The following is a 5,303-nucleotide window of genomic DNA, read 5'->3' as shown; positions in this document are numbered from 1 at the left end:
GCGGCCGAGCGTTAACTCATAATTCCCCCCTGGGTATGGAACCAAACTCGATCAATCGTGCGAAGCTCGTAAGAAGTAACTATGCCCACCTCCATATAAGGAAGCAAAGGGTGCCCGCTCCAGGGGGCCCAAAAAGGCGCTGGAAGCCTGGTAACGAAGAGGTGTCGGACAAAGTTCGGGAGCAAGAAAACTGGAAACAAGATGATTAAGAGCCGATTGCTACCAGTTCGAAATACGTGTTTAGTTAGCAGCTTTTTTCACCGGATTATTTCGTTGTTTGTTTTGAATACCGTGCCATGGAGCGACTAACTCCCTTCCAGGTTTGGAAAAAAGTGTTATCGTTTTAATACGTATTCTCCAACTCAGCGCTTGAAAGACGATTTTTAAAAGTGTTCGATTTAAATCGTTTTGTTTTGTTTACTCTAACAATTATTGCAAAATAACTTTCTATATCTCTTTAAGCTTATTAGAAGCGTAAGTAGTTTAAATGTTGTAATAGAACAACAAATTCATCCGAGCTCGACCTCGCTCAATCTGGGAAGAGATTGAGGCTATGTTCACACGGGACCGATTCGAAATGGTTCCGATCTAAAAATCGTGACGGATAGGCCTTTTGTTCGCACGGGACCTGCTGACCGTACCGTCAATCTGTTCCCGATCAGGTCCGATAACTGGACCTCCAAAAAAAGCAGGTCCAGTTTTGGAACCGTTTCGGTCCCAAATGGATCTGTCACCGTGTAAACACCTGGTCCGGTCCTTTTTGGTACTAGCAGCGCAATTAAGCTTGGGTAATAGTTGAATTTATCGTACTTCGGTCTATAAAAACACGAGGAAGCAAAAAGTCGTTGTTTTGGTCAGCACACTTCTTGGTTTTACTGCCTTAAGGCAGCTGACCGTCCTCCAAATGGCTTTTAATACAGTTATCAATCAGAAATCTCGGAAGGGTATTTTTCAAGAAGCATTTCAATGATGTCTTCATATTTCCTTTTAACAGTTTCCCAATCTTTTCCGTTTGAAGCCTGGTAGGCTTTGTAATCTATAATAACTTTTAAGAGAAGGGATAATTCATCGTCCATCCAGCTGAAGGCTTTATCTCCTTCCTCTATCGATTTAACCTTCTTCAGCGCCATTTTTAAAGAGTCAACGTGTATTCCGCGTATGCTTAACAGGTAGAAACAGCTGCTTTTCTTACTTCGATTCAATACCGAACCATAACAGACCAGTCTCGTGTGGCCTGACGTTGATAAGCGGAACGGTGCCGTGTGAACAGAAATGGTCCGTTCCAGGATAGGGTCGGGTCCACTTGGGACCGGTCCCGTGTGAACATAGCCTGAAATGCATCAAGTAATGTTTGGAAACGTCCTGAATAAAATGTTATGAATGGAACATTTTGCTTCGTTTGTCATCTGTCATTGATTTCAATATACAGTTAGGCCTACATTAAACCAGTAAACTAAGCATATATCAAAGCCTCGACACATCAATCCAGTCACAGGTATATTATTTCAAAACTGTTTTCGACTCCTTTGCTGTGGGGAGAGGCATCTTTTTGTCACATTTTGCAACCAGCAGGGGCAGGAAGGAGTTTGCTGTTGCTTTTACCAGCTGCCGACGAATTTAATAAACAGTGATTGGCTCAGTGATTGGCCAGTAGCTGAAATCTCCTAGCAACGGTTAAATCGTTTCCCACCCAGTTAATTTTTTGGGGTTTAACGCTCGCGCGCTTAATGTCCGCGCCTAAGGTTCGAAAAGGACGCTTGGTTACCGAGACTAAACGAATGATACAGGTGTATAGATCTGAATCTGAACCAAAAAGACAAACGTCTACAAACGTTCATTGCTATAACACCAGATTTGTATCAAACCTTAATTTTCATCGGCCGAGGATAATGTATAACTACGGAGCTGCCACTTTAGCATTTGCGTGGTCAAAAATTTGGGAAAAAGTTCCCACTAAATTAAAAAAGCTCTCATATAATAGCTTCTACAAGCAGTACAAATTGTACCTTTTAAATGCCCAATGAATATTGGGTATTTAAAAGGTATTGCCCTCACCATTAATTATCATTCCTATTGTTTTTCATGTAAAAATTGTAGTATGTTTCTATTATTGCACTTTTATTATTCCTTACTTTTTTTTGCTGTTTAGTTGCACGTTATACGCCAGTTAGTTGCACGTGGCAGTGACCAACTCGAAAGCCTGAGCTCCTTTGGTCACTGCGCACATTGTACTTTTCACATTTATGTAATTTAATGCTATCTTTATATTACTTTTCTTATATATTGTAATTTCCTTTTGTTGTAAGCCATTGAATTAGTGCACAATAACAAAAACCTCAAAAAAACCTTAACCTTACTTCATTGTGAGTAATTCAACTTTATTCGAGATAATTGTAATCTTTATTTAGGCGGAACCCATGTTTCCTATAACCCATGATTGAACACTCTGTTCATCCAACATTTACCTAACATCCGTTTAACTTTGTTGCACGAATATTGGGCAAATGTTGAAACCGTTTAAACGGTCCTTTAAAAGCATATGTATTGGTGGATTGCATTGCCGCCACTGTTGGTGGTACAAACAAAAGGAAATTTGCTCACATAGTTTGCATAAATTTGAAGTTAACTCCGTTAACTCCCAGAGGAGAAAAATTTATTGTTCCATACCACCAATATGGCCGCCATGACGTCACATGCATCAACCTATTGTTTATTTGAATATAACGTTTTAGTGGATAAGCTTTTATCGATAATTCTCCTTTTAGTAATTTATATTTGCGTTTGGGAAAGCGACGCGTAAACATTGACAATTTGAACATTAAAGCTACTTGAAAATTTGATATAAACTTGCGCCGCCAATTTTAGCTAGCAATTACGTCGTTTTTTAACAAATATTAGCACGGTAATTTTTGTTTTGTTTCCAATGTTGATATATTTTTAACAGCAGTGTAAGTGATCAGATTCTTTGAGCCGAAATTCTATAACTTCTGTCATTTGCCTCGCAAAGCCGTCCAAGCGATCGCTTATGAACAGGAGGTGTGTACAAAAATTACATGACGTGTTTGCACGCACGCAATCAAATCCTGAGTTGTTTAACTTCTAAAAGGATATATGTCTTGTTTATTTCAAGAAGTAATTTGGCTGGAGAAGCCTTTATCGATTATTCTGTTTTTGGTAATTCATATTTGCGTTTATTGTTGAGTTTTTTTTTTTAAGTTCAGGACAATTGCCAAATAACGTTCCCCGACTGTATAAGCTGCCTTCCGTGCATTTCAATTACAGCAGCAGCAGCAGCAGCAGCAGCAGCAGCAGACACACACACCTACTTTTTAAAAGGTGCCTTTAGCCTTTATGTCTGAATAGTCTATTGATAGTGATCACGCTTCTCCCTTTTACAGGAGCTCTAGCGGTGTGTTCCTGTATAACATATTTACATTCTTGCCCTCTTTCTGGCATGATCTCAAAACTGTTAAACAGTTATCAACTCCAAGTTTGCCAAAATTAAAATCTTCATGCAAACCTCTACATAGCTTTTATCAGAAAAAATGCTTATGAACACATACAATGAATTTTTGGGAGAAAAGGGCCCTGTGAGCCTGGTGTTACTGTTTTACAAGCTTTCTTCTTTCTTTGAACAAAATAAAAGTAAATGAAACAGTTCAACATAAAAACAAATGAATTGGGGGATATCTCTTAACTGTAACAAGAAAAGATATTTTGCATTATGTTGATCACAGCGCGTCTAATGTGTCTCATCTTCCAGCAGTAAATCAAAGGGTTAAGCGATGAATTGAGTAGCATCATCGTCCAAGAATAACAAAACATATCCCTACTGTAAATTTTGGTATGTCCAGAGATAATTACAATAATGTTATAGGAGATCAGAGGTAAATAACAAAGCAAAAACACCAGATAAACGTAAAATGTACCAACCGCTAATTTTACAAGCCTCGCAACGTTCTCCATCATTTCCCGATTTTGTCCTTCGTCTTGCTGCACTTGTAAGGATTGGATTTGATTTCTGTGGCGTCGAACAGTTGAATAGATTTTACCGTAAAGTATCCCGAGAATGACGAAACAAAGAATCTGAATGGAGATATAAATTGGTCTGAAGATTCCTAACATCCACGAAGGAAAAGATAAAAGAACTAAACTTAGCACCAATATTAAGATCACCACAGCAACAACACGCTTGTGAGTCACAAACTCCTGATATCTGAGATGAAGATGAATGGCCAAGAATCTGTCAACAGTCAGCGCCAACACACCAAAGAACGAAGCCCAGGATAAAAAATTACTGATGTTTATAAATGCAATGTACGTGTTACTGAGAGTTGTGTTATTTTCAGGGTATTCCAAATTCATGGCAAGAAGTGTGATATATAAAGGATGAACCAGTAATCCAACGCTAAAATCAGAAAGAGCCAGGCTCATGAGCAAAGTTTTTAAAGGCTTTGGTAACGATGAAGTTTTTCTTATGGCGTAGATTGTGATACTGTTCAACATGATGGCAGTATAACATAAGAAAGCGTTGAAAATGATATTAACCATGTACGTGGAAGAGAATTCTTGAGTTTCGTTCATTGTATAGAACGTTCTAATAAAACAGTGCTCATAAAAAATTCCAGAAGTGCAGTTCAATATGCAAAGGGAAAGTTTGACTTACGTTTTAGTATTTTCCACAAAACACGATTCGTTTTGAGGAGCGCAGATGTTTGAATGATGATGTTTCAAAACTTTCACTTGGCCAATCATCGGATTCATCCAATTCCCTTGGGTTCTCTGTATCGTTCACCTCGACTTCGACGGCTGCAACTTCGCTTCAATTCAACGCAATAAGGAAATACCGTTCTTTGAATCTATTCAGTAAAAGCCGTGTCCGCCTTTGCCTAAAGGAGATGGTTTCAGACGTCTTGGATGTCAACAACAACTAAAATTTTAGAGCTGATTGACATCTAATTTCCGGCTTTATCTTTATTAAACATGAGACACCCGAGGCCTCAAAATGGCATTAAAGCTTTCCCAGTGAGGAGGCAGCGATATTTTGTTATTCAAAAAAGGGTAAAATATGGACGCAATTAGGACCAAATAGAGATAAAAGAGACAGTATGCTGTTACCGTCGTTTGAAAAAAATAAACTTCGCTCATTTCTTGTGTGTTGCAAGACCCTCACGTACTTATACTAAAATACTAAAACCTGAATCCGGTTCGGATCATTCCTTCCAATTTTTTTCGGGTTTCAAGGGTCAAGGTTTCAATTTAACTCTTTACCAAACAAATACCATAGTAAAAGTTATTATACT

This window comes from Pavona decussata, unplaced genomic scaffold (assembly GCF_977016875.1).
Source record: "Pavona decussata unplaced genomic scaffold, jaPavDecu1.1 SCAFFOLD_98, whole genome shotgun sequence".
Lineage (NCBI taxonomy): Eukaryota > Metazoa > Cnidaria > Anthozoa > Scleractinia > Agariciidae > Pavona > Pavona decussata.
This window is presented reverse-complemented; position numbering follows the sequence as displayed.